The 16,352-nt window shown below is 47.6% G+C and overlaps 1 protein-coding gene across 2 annotated transcripts in view; it reads right to left on the bottom strand.

The window, feature by feature from the left end:
• MLXIP (MLX interacting protein) overlaps positions 1-16,352 on the bottom strand; it is a 58,870-nt gene that overhangs the window by 16,592 nt on the left and 25,926 nt on the right. The gene's annotated exons all lie outside the window — the stretch shown is intronic.

Below are 16,352 nucleotides of genomic sequence, written 5' to 3'. Positions count from 1 at the left end.
TGGTTTCTCTGACAATGAAATGTGCCACCCCATCACTCCAGGCCTCAAAATTCTGGATTAATCCATACAAGCCACAGGCTCGGCTCAATAGGATATATAGTCGCTTTCACTACCCCGTTTAGTCGACTTTTGCATATCTTCAAGTTTTTCCATAATTAAAAGCGAAAAGTCTGTGGATTTTGCCTTATACGTGTATCAAATCACCATGCTGTACACCTTAAACTTAATGTTACACATCAATTTTATTTCAACAAAGTTGGGGGGAGGAAAAAAGAAATCTGACCACTGAAGGAAAAGCCAGGCTCCTTGAACCTGGTCTCGACCACCAGTCCCCAGGAGGCACTGACAATCCAGGCACACAGATGCCCCACCGGCCCTAGAACCCGCAGGGCCCTCTCCTGCCTCCAGGCCCCTGCACTGGCAGTCCCCATTCTTCACGGAGCTCCCTCCGCTCCCGGCCAGCTGCTCATCCTTCCAAGTGATGCTCAAATACCATCTCCTCCGAGCCGGCACTGGCCTCTCCCAGGCTGCTGCCAGCCTCTTCAGGATCTCTGAGCGCTGTTCACACCTCAAGGACACTCGTATCCACTCCCCGTAGGGCAATGTGTCTCCACACCTCTGGCCGCCAGACTGCAGCTTCTCAGGGGAGGGCCCTTCTAGTATCCCCACCCTAACCACCCAGCACTGAACTGGGCACAGCGCAGGGCCTCGTGCAATAATCCTTCACTGACTGAGTTAAAGGGCCTTTGCCAACAAAGCTGGTGGCAGGCAAGGGACGCTCCCTGGAGGTACAGACTGCTCAGATGGTTTAGTTTTCCACGGGCTGTGCCAGAAGCCACCTCTGAGCCGCTGGCATAGGGCTTCCCCTCTCCAGATGGCTGAGATGGGCAAGGCCTTCTTTCTGGTCCATACCAAAGGGGGTTTTGTGAGTTCTACATCACTGCAGGCCACAGCCCTGCCCTGTTCTCCAAAGCCACTCAGAGAGGCCATGTGACAAGCAGAGATGTGCCAGCAGTCACAACAGCCGGGGTCTTCAAAGAGAGCGCCTAAGTAATAAACGCTCCCCAAACCTGGGCACCTGATTTCGTCATCAGAAGCTCTTGGCAAATCTCATACCCCATCCTCCAACCCAGCACCGGGCCAGGCTGTGGATTGTAGGAGAGAAGGCTGAGACCCCCACAGAGAAAACATCACAGCAAGTCCTCTGAGAACTGGAGGGTCAGACAGACAGCAGCAGCCTCAGCTCAAAGGGTCAGGAGCTTTAAGCCAGTCACATGCCTTTCTGCCCCTGCTCCCCCAGTCCAAAGGCACTTCGACTTCAGCTGTCACCCACATTCACAGCCAGCAGCCTGGTGTTTCTGAGTCTCTGTGCTGCAACTGCATACTAGAAGTGAACTATTATAGCCACGTAACTCCTCTGACATGCCAGTTTCCTGGGTAAAATCACAATAATACCATTGCCTCCAGAGTGTTTTAAGAAGGATTAAGTGCACACACACGCAGCCACATTCTTAAGACACACAGCAGAGGTAACCCCTAAAGAATATTTTTTTAAAAACCCACAAAACTAACCAGCGGGCTTAAATATAAACCCACCCTTACTTCTGCTTTGTTATGTAAGACGTAGTGGATGATGAGAGCGTAAGAGCGCCTTAGAGAAGTTGGATGACACCAACATCTTCAATTACTTACCATGAAACGGGTGGGAAGAGTCAGAGAGAGGCCAGACCCTGGAGGCTAGAAACCCGCTCTGATAAAGTAACTTTCGGGTTCCCATCTTCTTCCCCCTAAAGTGCGGGATGCCTGCCTCTTCCGACCATGGGGATGTTCACTGCTTATGTCCAACGGCTACCACCCATCACCCCAGGCTTCTGTAATACCGCAACAGCCGACAGGCGGCGCTCAGCTGACACGAACAAGCCAGTCTGAAACCAAAACTAAAACCTAAACCGCCCTGAGAGGTGGAGAGGGTGCCAGGAGAGGCGATGGCTGATGGGACACTCGCCCACACACCGCAACCTGACTGCACACAAAGCGCTAGAAAAACGCGGGACACACATCTAGATGTCTCCTTACCGGAAGGGCTGCTCCCGCCTTTGATGTGGTGTCACTGTTAACCTTCGATGAGAACAGGAGACATTCCCCACGCAGACACCCACAGACAAGGACTGGGACCCTTTCTGTGGAGGCACCCCAAGTCTAGTTTCCCACGGGACGTACAAGACAGGCTGCTTTAAGGAGTTCTAACAGGCAGCTCCTTGGCAGGGATCCCTAGAGCAGGATTCCCAGAAAGCACCTACGGTCAGACTTCTGCTCCCCCCAACCCCACCCCAGCTTAACTTGGCTTCCAGACATGGTTGGCTGGGATGCTTCTTCGCCTAACTCAAGGTTCTGCCATATTCCTTCTTTAAAGTGTAACCAGAAACACATTATTAAAATTTCTGAGGTCTTCTCTGGTAGTCCAGCGGCTAAGACTTTGTTCCCCCTATACAGGGGGCCCAGGTTCGATCCCTGGTCAGGGAACTAGATCCCACATGCCCACAATGAAGATCAAAGATCCCACGTGCCATGACTAATACCTGGCGCAAACAACTAAAATTTTAAAATGTAAAAAAGAAAAAAATATTTCCGAGACTACTGGCTTCGCCCTCAATAAACAAAAGACCTCCTCTGGCCTTACCTCCCAACCCTGCCTTCTTAAACATCACCCCCCACACCAACACCAAGGCTTCCTGGTTAGAACAGGGACCCTGGATTCAGCCCTTACTCTCCCAATCTGACTCCGGGAAGGCCAGGGTCTGGGTCTGACTCATCCAAGCACAGTGCCTGGCATGTGGGAGGTGTGATTAAATATGGAATGACTAAATGAAAGGTAAACTTCTCCATAAAGAAAAAGTCTTCACACACCCCCTACCATGGCCGTCCTTCTTAGAAGACAGGTTCATGACACAGGGCAGGAAGTCTACAGCACAACAAACTCTCTCTTGAAACTGCTGCTGAGGGGAAAGGCAAACTGAATTCTCTGGCAGTCTGGCAAGAGACTGCTTTGGAATGAAAATTAAAATGCAAGCCTTGCACAGACAGGAGCTGGCATTAAGAACGGGGAAGGATGAAACTGAGGCGGGGATTTGGGGTTCTGCTGGTTCCAGGGAAGATGAGCTCTGAACTCCTGGTCAGAGCATTCTCGGCAAAAGAAAGCAGGCACAGGCTCCAAGGTCTACTGCTGTGGGGCCCAGGCAGTGGTGGAGCCCATTCGTTTGGTCATGCAACCATATTTGCTTGTAAGGTATTACTTTTTCACCATTCCTCACGCTTCCTGGAATCCCACTGGCAAAATGTTCCCAGGCCTACACTACCCAAAGTAATCTACAGACTTAAAGCAATGCCTATCAAAATACCCATGACATTTTTCACAGAACTGGAATAATCTTAAAAATTTAAATGGAACCATAAAGGACCCAGTTCTGCCAAAGCAACCTTGAGGAATAAGAACAAAGCAGGAAGCATAACCCTCCCAGACTTCAGATAATACTTCAAAGCTACAGTAATCAAAACAGCATGGTATTGGCACAAAAAGAGACATATGGATCAATGGAACAGAACAGAGCCCAGAAATAAACCCATGCACCCATGGGCAATTTCTCTTCATCAAAGGAGGCAAGAATACACAAGGGGGAAAAGACAGCCTCTTCAGCAAGTGGTGCTGGGAAAGTCAGTGGCATATAAATCAATGAAAATATAACACTCCCTCACACCACACACAAAAATTAATTCAAAAATGGCTTAAAGACTTAAATACAAGACATCATAAAATTCCTAAAAGAGCACAGAGGCAGAACATTCTCTGACAAAAATCGTACCAATGTTTTCTGAGGTCAGTCTCCCAAGGCAATAGAAATAAAAGCAAAAATAAATAAATGGGACTTAATCAAACTTACAAGCTTTTGCACAGTAAAGGAAACCATAAACAAGTCAAAAAGACAACTTAAGGACTGGGAGAAAATATCTGCAAGTGATGTAACTGATAAGGGCGTAACTTCCAAAATACACAAACAGCTCCTACAATTTAACAACAACAACAACAACACAACCCAAACAACCTAATCAAAAAATGGGCAGAAGATCTAAATAGATATTGCTCAAAAAAAGACATACAGATGGCCACTAGGCACATGAAAAGATGCTCATCGTCATTAACTATTAGAGAAATGCGAATCAAAACTACAGTAAGGTGTCACCCCACCCCAGTCAGAATGGTCATCATTAAAAAGTCTGCAAATAATAAATGCTGGAGAGGATGTGGAGAAAAGGGAACCTGCGTACATCGTTGGTGGGAATGTAAATTGGCACAGTCACTATGTAAAACAGTATGGAGGTGCCTCAAAAAACAAACTAAAAATAGAGCTGCTGCATGATGGGGCAATCCCACTCCTGGGCATACACCAACAGAACTATCATTTGAAAGATACATGCACGCCAGTGTTCACAGCAGCGCTATTTATAAGAGCCGAGACACAGAGACAACCCAGATGTCCATCAAGAGATGAACAGAAAGGAGACACCGTGCATATACACAATGGAATATTACTCAGCCGTTAAAATGTCATTTTCAGCAACGTGGGTGCAAACAGAGACCACCATACTAAGCGAAGTTTTAAGTCAGAAAGACAGATGCCGCAGGGGATCACTTATATGTGGAATCTGAAATACAATACAAACGAACATACCCATGAAAGAGAAACAGACTCAGAGAACAGATGTGTGGCTGCCACGGGGGAAGCAGGGTGGAGGAGAGCAGGACAGGGAGTCTGGGATTAACAGACGCGAACTAGTATAGACAGGATGGATAAACAAGATCCCACCATACAGCACAGGGAACTATATTCAGTATTCTGAGATAAACCATAATGGAAAAGAATATGAAAAAGAATACATATATATGTGTGTGTGTGTGTGTGTGTAACTGAGTTGCTCTGCTATACAGCAGAAATTAAATGTAACACTGTAAGTCAACTGTACTTCAATAATTTTTTATTAAAAAAAAAACACAAAAACACATTCCTAGCTCTGTCTCCTTCTCAGGGAGGGTGAGCTGATATGCTAAAGATTGTAGAAGGGACTGGCATGGGGGTTACAGGCCCTTCTTTCCTCTTGGGGACAAGCTGTCTGCTGAGGGCCCTGTCCCTCCCATTCCGCGCCTAGAGAGCAAGCCTGGGGTGGGGGAGGCCTCTCCTAGTTCTCGGCTGCCTGGGGCTGCTTAGAATGACAGTCTGGGGTTCCCTTACAAGTCACGTTCGCAGCTTGACCAACGACACAGGGAATAATTTGGCCAATATCTGGTGGTCACTGGAAGGACTGATGCTGAAGCTGAAACTCCAGTACTTTGGCCACCTCATGCGAAGAGTTGACTCATTGGAAAAGACTCTGATGCTGGGAGGGATTGGGGGCAGGAGGAGAAGGGGACAACAGAGGATGACATGGCTGAATGGCATCACCGACTCGATGGACGTGAGTCTGGGTAAACTCCTGGAGTTGGTGATGGACAGGGAGGCCTGGCGTGCTGCGATTCACGGAGTCGCAAAGAGTCGGACAGGACTGAGCGACTGAACTGAACTGAACTGATAATACATGTAACACAAAAGTTACCGCTTTGACCATCTTAAAATGCATAGTTCACTGGCATGAAGCCTGTTCATAATGCCACGCAAGCTTCACTGCTATTTAGTTTCAGTGCTGTTTTCATCACCCCAAAAGGAAGTACCCAGGAGCAGTCACTCCCTACTACTTCCTCCCCGGGCCTCTGGCAACTGTGATCTGCTTTCTGTTTCTATGGATTTGTTTCTGCTGGACATTTCACATAAACCCAACGATAAAGTGTGCGGCCTTGCCCATCTGGCTCCTCTCACCTTGCGCAACAGTTTCAAGGCTCACCCACACTGCAGCATGTGTCAGTGCTTCCTTCCTGCTCGTGGCTGAATCACATGCCACTGGACGGAGAGACCACAGTTTGTTTACGCCTTCATCTGCTGACGGACGTTTGGGTTGTTTCATGTTCTGGCCACTGTGAACAGTGCTGCTGTGAACTGACTCCACTTTGATTTCCCAGTCACAGCTCAGAATTCTGGTAAGCGAGAGTGATCGTTACACTGGCACCAGGGCCGGGATGTGATGAAGGGCAAAAACAACTGTGACCTTTGTTGGAGGGCAAGTGGGCAACTGTGTATCAACATTTCAAAGGCGCATCCCCCCAACTTCCGATCCCACTGTTAGGAGGAGACTCTACTCCAGACCCATCTGCACATGGACACAAAGACATAAATAGAAGACATTAAACTACAGCCCTGTCGGTGGGAGGAAAAGGCTGGGAACAACATACATTTAGATGTGCTGATGGCTCAGACAGTAAAGAATCTGCCTGCAATGCAGGAGCCCCAGGTTTGATCCCTGGGTTGGGAAGATCCCCTGGAGGAGGAAATGGCAACCAACTCCACTTTTCTGAACTGGAGAATTCCATGGACAGAGGAGCCTGGTGGGTTACAGACCATGGGGTTGCAGAGTCAGACATGACTGAGTGACTAACACTAAGTACCTAACTAACAGCAAGATCTGGAAGATGTATTAAGTGGGAAAGAAAAAAAAAAAGGTGCCAAGATACACTGTATGGCCACCATTTGTATTTTCAACAGAGAGACGTGCACACAGACACACACACAGGAAAGGAGGGAAGAAAATGACCAGTCAGTCTCAGGGAAGACACACATGAAAACAGGTAACAGGAAACAGTGATTCCCTTTGGAGAGCTGAACCAAGAATTCAGGAGCCTCAGTCGGCAAGTTAGTTTTCACTGTTTACTGTTGTTTTCTACTGCTCAGATATAACATAGGAATGTATTTTATACATATTTTTTTTTTCTTCAAAATAAACAAGGGAACAAGACCAGGTACAGTCCAAAGCCTTACAGGGCTTCCAGTTAATTAGGGAAGGCAATTCATCACATGAGCAGATATGAAACTTGTGCACAAGTCGGTTTTGTGCCCCAGATCCAAATATGAGGATAATGGTGAATAAGCAGTTTCTTACATGAGCGAATGAGTGAGTGACGCTAGACTGGCCTCTCTTCCAGGACTCCGACTCTTTTTCTTCAAAAGAGCAGTCTCCACTGGCTTTTCCTGGGATCTGGGCCTGGTTCCACAGGCTGCCAGGAGCCAAAACTAACAGGCTCCAGACGGACAAAGGTTCATTGAGGAGCCGAGGCGTGGGGAGCGGCCCTGCGTGAGGCACGGCAGGCGGAGGGCGCCGTGTTCAGGGGAATCGCCCTGGAGCCATGGGCCCTCCGCCCTGGGCCACCTGCCCAAGCAGAGCCGCCGCCCAGGGAGCGCCTGCGAGGTTTTCAGGGCCTGCTCCCACGCCCAGGCGTGGGTCCTATCTCCTGCAGCCCAAACTTATCCCCCTCCTGGGGCACTTGGCATCTTTTTTTTTGAACACTCAAAGAAAGTCCTACTGGCGAAGCAGGCTCAGAGGGCGGTGGCAGCAGGGCAGGCATATGGGCTTCTGAGGGCTCCATTCCAGGTCCGTCCTACTGACAAGGTGAATGTGTGTGCGTGTGTGTGCGTGTGCGCGCGTCTTCATGGTGGTGTGCGGTGAGCAGGTGTGTCTCGGGGGGTATGTGTGTGGTGTATACGTGTGTGGTGTACACACGAGTGTATACGTGGGTATGGGTGTGGTGTGCGTGCTATGTATGGTGTGTGTGAGTGTGTAAGTGTACCTGCGTGTGCAGGTGTGCCACTGCATCTAGGTGTTGTGTCTGCTCATGTGTATGAGCACGTTTGTGAGGACTGTGGTTGTCTGTTTTGTGTACTTAGCCAGGAGTGATCATTTCCGTGACAATCAAAACCTAGAGCACCTTGATGGAGCTGAGACGGGTAAAATCGGGCTGGCCGCAGCAGTGACTCCCCTGGCCCTGAACGTGAAGGACAGTGGCTCGTGTCCTTGCCTGAGCGCTCCCTCTGTGTCCCGGCCACCCACCTGGGCACAGACGCCACCATGCTTACACTATTCCCAAGCAAATGAGGAAAGAGTGGTTTCCCTTTCTGGACTGCTGGACGAGCCACCGCCCGTCCCCGCCCCTTGCCTCTCGGCGCCCCCTCGATGCTCTTAGCTGAGTGTCCCGCGGGGCCCGAAGCGTTTACTTTGAAAAAATTAGAGTGTTCAAAGCAGGCCCGAGCCGCCTGGATACCGCAGCTAGGAATAATGGAATAGGACCGCGGTTCTATTTTGTTGGTTTTGTTGGTCAGAGTCCCGCCTTTGGTAAATGGATGCCGATGTCCCCTCCTCTTTAGGGGAGCCTGGGACCACAGGGGGCATGAAAGGACCCGGCTGGCGTGGAGTAAGTGATGCCCAAGTCTGGGGCATGTTGCTGAACACTGAACTTCAGTCTTAGGTGCGTTTCTGGGTGTTAAAGCCTGGTGTTTCCTGTCCGCCTCAAGCCACAATTGGCCTTTTAGGCAGGAGCAGTGATGCTGGGCAGGGTACCAGTTAAAACCATAACCTTATGTCTATTTGCCAGGGCTATAAACTTGAACCCAGAACCCAGGGTGTTCCCGACTCCTCTGGACTGAGGATGGGACTGGACTTAACAACAGGAAAAAGTGGTGCCTGACTTCAACTGTATCACCTGTTAGTAAAACACTTTTAAAAATCTGTGTATTAGCTATGCGTCTCTTTGATGAGCTATCTGTGCCTTTTGTCTTTTAAAAAACACTATTTTGAAATGATTACATAGACTCACAGAAAGTTAAAAAAAAAAAAGCTATAAAGCATCCCCTGTACTCTTCACCCACCTTCCCCAGTGGTGGTATCTTCTGCAGCTGGAGCACGACCTCAAAACCAGGAAGCCAGCTTTGGGACACTGTTATTACCTAGACGACAAATCTTAACTCACTTTTCAACATGCGTTGAAATGTTAGTTGTTTTTTTCTTGCTATTTTATATCAGTAATACTGTAATATTAATGATATTAACACTCTGTGATACTTCTCTGCAAATGCTTCCCCTAGGTGTGGGTCTTTACTTCTTTTTATAGCATGTCTGTGAGTAAGCGGCACAGCTGTAAAGAACCCGCCTGCCAATGCAGGAGACACAGGTTCAGTCCCTGGGTCGGGAAGATCCCCTGGAGAAGGAAATGGCCACCCACTCCAGTGTTCTTGCCTGGGAAACCCCATGGACAGTGGAGCCTGGCCGGCTACAGACCATGGGGTCGCAAAGAATGGGACACGGCCGAGCGCATGTGCATGCTTGTCCATCCCCACCTTACCCAGAGACTTACTTTTCATTTTAACCTCTTTTTAAGCCTTTTTTAGTCTTATTTAACTTTTAAATAAATTATATACTCATACTGAAAGAAAATTCAAACAACACAGAACAGTACCAAGAATGAGAGCAAAGTCAACTGCAATTCCACCACCTAGAAATCACCCTTGTTTAAATTTTGGTGATAACATTGTGTACTGAGAAATAACCTTATCCAAAGAAAAGTCTAGCCCTTGCCCTCAGCTCGTGGGGGTAGGGGGTGACCTCCAGGCCGCTGGAATGTCCTGCCTGACAGTTGTATCTGAGTTTGCCTGGGGCTCAGGACAATCTCATTATGTGATGAGGATGGGGGCGTGGAGCAGGGAGCAGGGGTATCGGCTCCAGTCTCCAGAGGAAGTGATGACTAAGAAGTATCGGCAGTTTCCAGGAGGGGCTGGAGACTAGAGGTCAGTCACACGGGCAGTGACCCAGCCCAGGAGAAACTCTGAGGACCAAAGGCTCAGGTGCGCGTCCCGGGCGGGCAGTGTCACACATTGGTGGGAGGGCGGCAACGCGGTCCAGTGGGAGGGCGGACAGAAGCACCGCATGAGGACCCTCTCAGGCCCTGCCCTACCCGTGGCTTCCCTTGGCTGATTTAATCTGAGTCTTGTCCCTGTGATAAACTGTAACCATGAGTCTTGCAGCGTTCAGTGAGTTCTGTGTGTCTTTCTAGCAATTACAGGACCCGAGGATGGTTTGGGAACTTGCAGTTGGTGTCAGAAATGGGGGAAGTCTTGTGGACTGTTCTCTCCCACTTTGCAGTTGGCCCGAAGTCCTTGTCATGTATGTTTATTTGATTATGTATATGCATATATTCAGATTAAAATCTATGAAAAAATATTTAAATATATGGGATTATCTTGTTTTATAGTCTATTTTTCACTTACAGGTCATGAACATCTTATTATAGTTGGGTACAGATTTATTGGTTACAGAATATTCCATTGTGTACATTTAAAACAATCTACCTAACCACTTTTCCATAAATAGGCATTTGTTTATATTAATGGACATACACTGCTTCTGTTTTTCACTATTATAACAGTGCTGAGAGGACCATATTGCTACTTATATTTCTGTGCAATGGCATGACTGTTTCTGTGAGATAAATTTCTAGAAATTGGAAACCTGAATCAGAGGGTATGTGTACATTTATAACTTTGTTTTAGTCAAAGACTTTCAAGGGTTATACTAATTTACACTCTTAATAGCAGTGAACACTGCCTACTTCCCAGACCCTTGCTCATATTAGTTATTATTGTTTGCTAATCTTACAAAAAAATTCAGATCACTAATTTTTTAGTTCCCACTTATTAGTATCTTTTCATGTTTACTGGTCTCTGGGTTTTTCATGGTAACTGTCTGCACGTCTTCTGTTCCTTTCCTGTCGTGCGAGAGCTCTGAATTTGGCAGAAATGTCTGCAGCGTACATGGTAGAGTTAGTGTGTCTGTCTTGACTCTCTTCGCCTCGACTATTTCAGTGTGCTTTGTTTTGCTTTCTCATTCTACTTAACTTTTGCATACACGATGAGCTTTGGGTTGTTATTGTTTTCAGTTGAAACTGTTCATTAATACAATCAGAAATTTAAAGTCCTGTCTTTTATGTTTCCACCTTTTGTGTCATAATTAAAAGGGCTTTTCTACCCCAAGATGGTGGAAACGCCTGTCTGTGTGGTCTTCCACAGCTTCCCGTTTTGTACCGTTATTCCCTCCGTCTGGAAGTTGTTCTGGTGTCATGAAGATCCTGGGACCCTGCGTCAGCCAAAGGTCCCACCTGTCCACTCAGTTACCCGACCTTTTCCCTGGAGTAAACTGCCGTCATCATCATACCCCGCACTCTCATACGTAACACTGGGGCCACTTCTGAGCGCCCCAGTGCTTTCGGTGTTTTGTGCCTATGTCTTAAACGGTTTCCATTTTTATATTTAACTCATTTTGCTCTTTATACACGGAGAAGGCAATGGCACCCCACTCCAGTACTCTTGCCTGGAAAATCCCATGGACAGAGGAGCTTGGTAGGCTGCAGTCCATGGGGTCACTGAGTCAGACACGACTGAGCGACTTCACTTTCACTTTTCACTTTCCTGCATTGGAGAAGGAAATGGCAACCCACTCCAGTGTTCTTGCCTGGAGAATCCCAGGGACGGGGGAGCCTGGTGGGCTGCCGTCTCTGGGGTCGCACAGAGTCAGACACAACTGAAGTGACTAAGCAGCAGCAGCAGCAGCAGCTCTTTACACAGCTCACCGAAATAAACTCCGACTGGTTATCTGATTATCTCATCTTCCCTCACTAGTTGATGACACTTCCATTAACATATATTAAATTATAATATACACTAAGGTCTGTTCTGGGGGGGCCTCCTATCACTGACTCGTGGCCACCTGTCTTAGTAGTACAGTGATTTAATGATTAGAAGTTTGTGATACACTTTACTAAGTAGAGTTAGTCCCCATCATTTTTTTTTTTTTTGAATCCTTGCCTGTTTATTCCTCCATGTTCCAACTTTACGGTTGTGGTGTCAAATCTCAAAAGAAAACTATTCTGGCATTTTGATTGGAGTTGCCCTTAACAAATACACTACTGTGGACAGCACTAACCATTTCAGCTGGGTCACCTCCACCTTAGAATGGAGTATGTTTCTCTACTTCTTTGAACAACTTAACCTATTTAAAAAGAGAAATCTGAAGCTGCCCTCTTTAATTTTCTTCACACATGTCCCTTTCATTTCTAACCATAACACTTAATGTCAAAAGGAAGTTTAGAAGGTGAAGCCAGCAAAACAAAACAAAGTCGCATGGTTACACACCCAAACACAAGCACTATTCACATTTTATTGTCTCCAGCACAGCCCGACCTCGCTGATCCTGCAACTGCCACCCTCACCCCAATCAAAGTGGCCAACCCACAGGTACAGGTAAGGGGTTTCAATTATATTCAGCACCAGGAATAACTAACCACCCTCAAAGAACATGGTATTTCCCGAGCACTTTCATTAGCCTACAAGAAAAGGTAATTAGCAAGTTCAAGTATTCACCAAGGTTAAGATTTTTGTGTGGAGAATGGAGAAACTCCATCGCACTGCAGACACCCAGCATACAGAGGACGTAAATCAGCAAAGGTCTCCAGCCGGAGTACACACCTGGAGACGAGAAACTGGCTGGTGGAGATGGCATGGGAACAGGTCATACTTACAAATGTTTCTGAGTTCCTATGAAGGCTGGCAAGAAAAGAATTTGTTATTATCACCATCATTAGCCATCTTTGAGGTACCGCCAGCTACGTAACCTACTTAACAGGCACAGAAATCTGAAGCTGTCTGATGCATTTCAAAGGATAAGGTGACATGCTTCAGGTAGCCAAGACCTATAAATAGGCTTTAAAAAGCATTGGCTACATTTTTAAAAGGCAACGTTGACTATCAAGAAAAAAAAAGATGGACTCTGTTCTGTACTGCATTCAAAACTCCAAACCTTTGGCAATGTGACTAGGGTCACAGTGACTCTACAGTAAGTTAACTAAAGTTGCTCTGGGAACATCTATCAAGTATCTAACCTTTCTGGGGCCCGAAGCTGGAGCCAGTAGTTAATTCTATGTTGCACCTATCACAGCATAATGCGTGTGTAAAATGGTGCTTAACACCAGCAACGGGTTGATGGCAAGAGATGGATACAGCACTCCTACTGTGGGCAGATTCATCCAGCTGAAACATCACTTTCTTCAGGACCCAATCCTGATCCACTCACGCAGATCTGTTATTTAGGGCGGCTCTAGGTGCAAGGACAGAGGAGCAGATGGCACCAAGTCCCTAGCCTCGTGGAGCTGACAGACAGGCGGAAGACCACATGTGTGCTGTGCAGGGGGCCCTGAGTGGTGCAGGGCAAAGGCTAGGGCACAGAGATCGGGGAGGCAGGGTTGACACAGGGCCCCCGCCAAGGTCCCCCAGTCTTCCTCTCTGGGCTCCACCCTGCCTGCCTCCCTCCCACCCAAGAGGCCAGAACAACCTGGACCAGGACAACACATGTCTGTTCACATTTCTCCCCTAGTGAGACTCCTTCAGGGGTTGCCCTGCTTGCTAGAGAGAATGGCTACATATTCACCCAGGTCCAGGTCCCCACAGCTACACATCTGGGTTAAACAAGAACCTTATTCACCTTCCTTGTCTCCCTCCTGGAGTAAACGACTTCTCAGTATAAATGACTTTCTTGGCTACCCCTGTACTGACCATAACCTGCGACAGCCTCTGTGTGTGTGTGTGTGTGTGTGTGTGTGTGTTTGTGTGTGTGTGTGTGTGTGTGTGTGTGTGTGTGGACTGACGGTGTGTCTTCACAACCAACTGCGTTTTCCACAAGGCGGGTAGTGACTCATCTGTTTTGCTCACTAGTAACTTCCCCCACCAGAGGGAAAATGGTCTTCCCATCTCCCAGTTCAGTTCAGTTCAGTTCAGTCCAGTCACTCAGTCGAGTCTGACTCTTTGCAACCCCATGGACTGCAGCATGCCAGGCCTCCCTGTCCATCACCAACTCCCGGAGTCTACCCAAACTCATGTCCATTGAGTCGGTGATGCCATCCAGCCATCTCATCCTCTGTCATCCTCTTCTCCTCCCGCCTTCAATCTTTCCCAGCATCAGGGTCTTTTCCAATGAGTCAGCTCTTCGCATCAGGTGGCCAAAGTATTGGAGTTTCAGCTTCAGCATCAGTCCTTCCAATGAATATTCAGGACTGATCTCCTTTAGGATGGACTGGTTGGATCTCCTCACAGTCCAAGGGACTCTCAAGAGTCTTCTCCAACACCACAGTTCAAACGCATCAATTCTTAGGCGCTCTGCTTTCTTTATAGTCCAACTCTCACATCCACACACGACTACTGGAAAGACCATAGCTTTGACCAGACGGACCTTTGTTGGCAAAGTAATGTCTCTGCTTTTGAATATGCTATCTAGGTTGGTCATAACTTTTCTTCCAAGGAGCAGGCATCTTTTAACTTCATGGCTGCAGTCACCATCTGCAGTGATTTTGGAGCCCAAGAAAATAAAGTCTGTCACTGTTTCTATTGTTTCCCTATCTATTTGCCATGAAGAGATGGGACTGGATGCCATGATCTTAGTTTTTTGAATGTTGAGTTTTAAGCCAGCTTCTTCACCCTCCTCTTTCACTTTCATCAAGGGGCTCTTTAGTTCCTCTTCGCTTTCTGCCATAAAGGTGATGTTATCTACATATCTGAAGGTATTGATATCTCTCCCGGCAATCTTGATTCCATCTTGGGCTTCTTCCAGCCCAGCGTTTCTCATGATGTACTCTGCATGTAAGTTAAATAAGCAGGGTGACAATACACAGCCTTGACACACTCCTTTACCGATTTGGAACCAGTCCATTGTCATGTTCAGTTCTAACTGTTGCTTCTTGAGGATACAGACTTCTCAGGAGGCAGGTCAGGTGGTCTGGTATTCCCACCGCTTTAAGAATTTTCCAGTTTTTTGTGATCTACACAGTCAAAGGCTTTAGCGTTGTCAATGAAGCAGAAGTTTTTCTGGAACTCTGTTGCTTTTTTCTACGATCCAACAGATGTTGGCAATTTGATCTCTGGTTCCTCTGCCTTTTCTGAATTCAGCCTGAACATCTGAAAGTTCTTGGTTCACATACTGTTGAAGCCTAGCTTGGAGAATTTTGAGCATTACTTTACTAGTGTGTGAGATGAGTGCAATTGTGTGGTAGTCTGAACATTCTCTGGCGTTGCCTTTCTTTGGGATTGCAATGAAAACTGACCTTTTCCAGTCCTGTGGCCACTGCTGAGTTTTCCAAATTTGCTGGCATGTTCAGTGCAGCACTTTAACACCATCATTTTTTTAGGATCTGAAATAGCTCAACTGGAATTCCATCACTTCCACTAGCTTTGTTCACAGTGATGCTTCCTAAGGCCCACTTGACTTCACATTCCAGGATATCTGGCTCTAGGTGAGTGATCACATCATCATGGTTATCTGGGTCTTTAAGATCTTTTTTGTACTGTTCTTCTGTGTATTCTTGCCACCTCTTCTTAGTATCTTCTGCTTCTGTTAGGTCCGTATCATTTCTGTCCTTTATTGTGCCCATATTTGCATGAAATGTTCCCTCGGTATCTCTAATATTCTCTAATTTCCCCCCACCTCCTGCCAGCCCCATTCCTGCCTTCACTCAACCCACACCTCCCCACCCTTCCAGCAGCCCTCCCCGTCTCAATACCTGCCCCCTCCCACACTGAAGTCCTCCTTGGCCTCAAGTCCAGGCTCTCCCAGGATGTGTTACTGTCCATTTGTTCTCGGTTTATGTCCCCCTCTCCCCATTCCACCTCCCATCTCCTCCCCTCACCCTTTAAAATCAGGCCACAGGGCTTCATGAATTAACTGACTGCTACTTTTTCCAGGCTTGCTTCACTTTGGAGAAGACACCTAGATGAAAGGGAAGGGTTTACTGCAAACTGGAGAAGACGAAACCAGGAGGCCTGCTCCAGCCCCAGGGTCCCAGTTCTGATGTTAAACGGCAAAGGGACACCATCTCTGCCCCACAGGTCATTCCTTCACCCCGGCCTCAGTTTCCCTTTTCTCGATGGGGGAGATCTGAACTAGCTTTTCCCAACGTCCTTCCCAGTTCATAGGGTCTGAACTGTACCCCTCCCCAGAGGCTGGCCCTAAGAACACAACTGAGAGGCACCCACAGTAGGAGGCGATGGGGTAACACCAGCCACCATTAAGCAAAGGAGGGGTGACAAGGTCTACAGCAACCCCACAACCACAGACCTCTGACCTATTGTCGAGGAGAGGGACTATGAAAGGCACGAAAACTCAAAGTGTTGGTCGCTCAGTCGTGTCCAACTCTTTGTCCCATGGACTGTAATCTCCCAGGCTCCTCTGTCCACGGGATTTCCCAGGCAAGAAAACTGGAGTGGGTAGCCATTCCCTTCTCCGGGGGATCTTCCCAACCCAGGGATTGAACGCGGGCCTCCTGCATTGTGGGCAGACTCTTTACT

Source organism: Capra hircus, chromosome 17 (assembly GCF_001704415.2).
Source record: "Capra hircus breed San Clemente chromosome 17, ASM170441v1, whole genome shotgun sequence".
Taxonomy (NCBI): domain Eukaryota; kingdom Metazoa; phylum Chordata; class Mammalia; order Artiodactyla; family Bovidae; genus Capra; species Capra hircus.
Note: the sequence above shows the minus strand (reverse complement) of the source record. Positions and strands in the feature narration are given on the sequence as shown.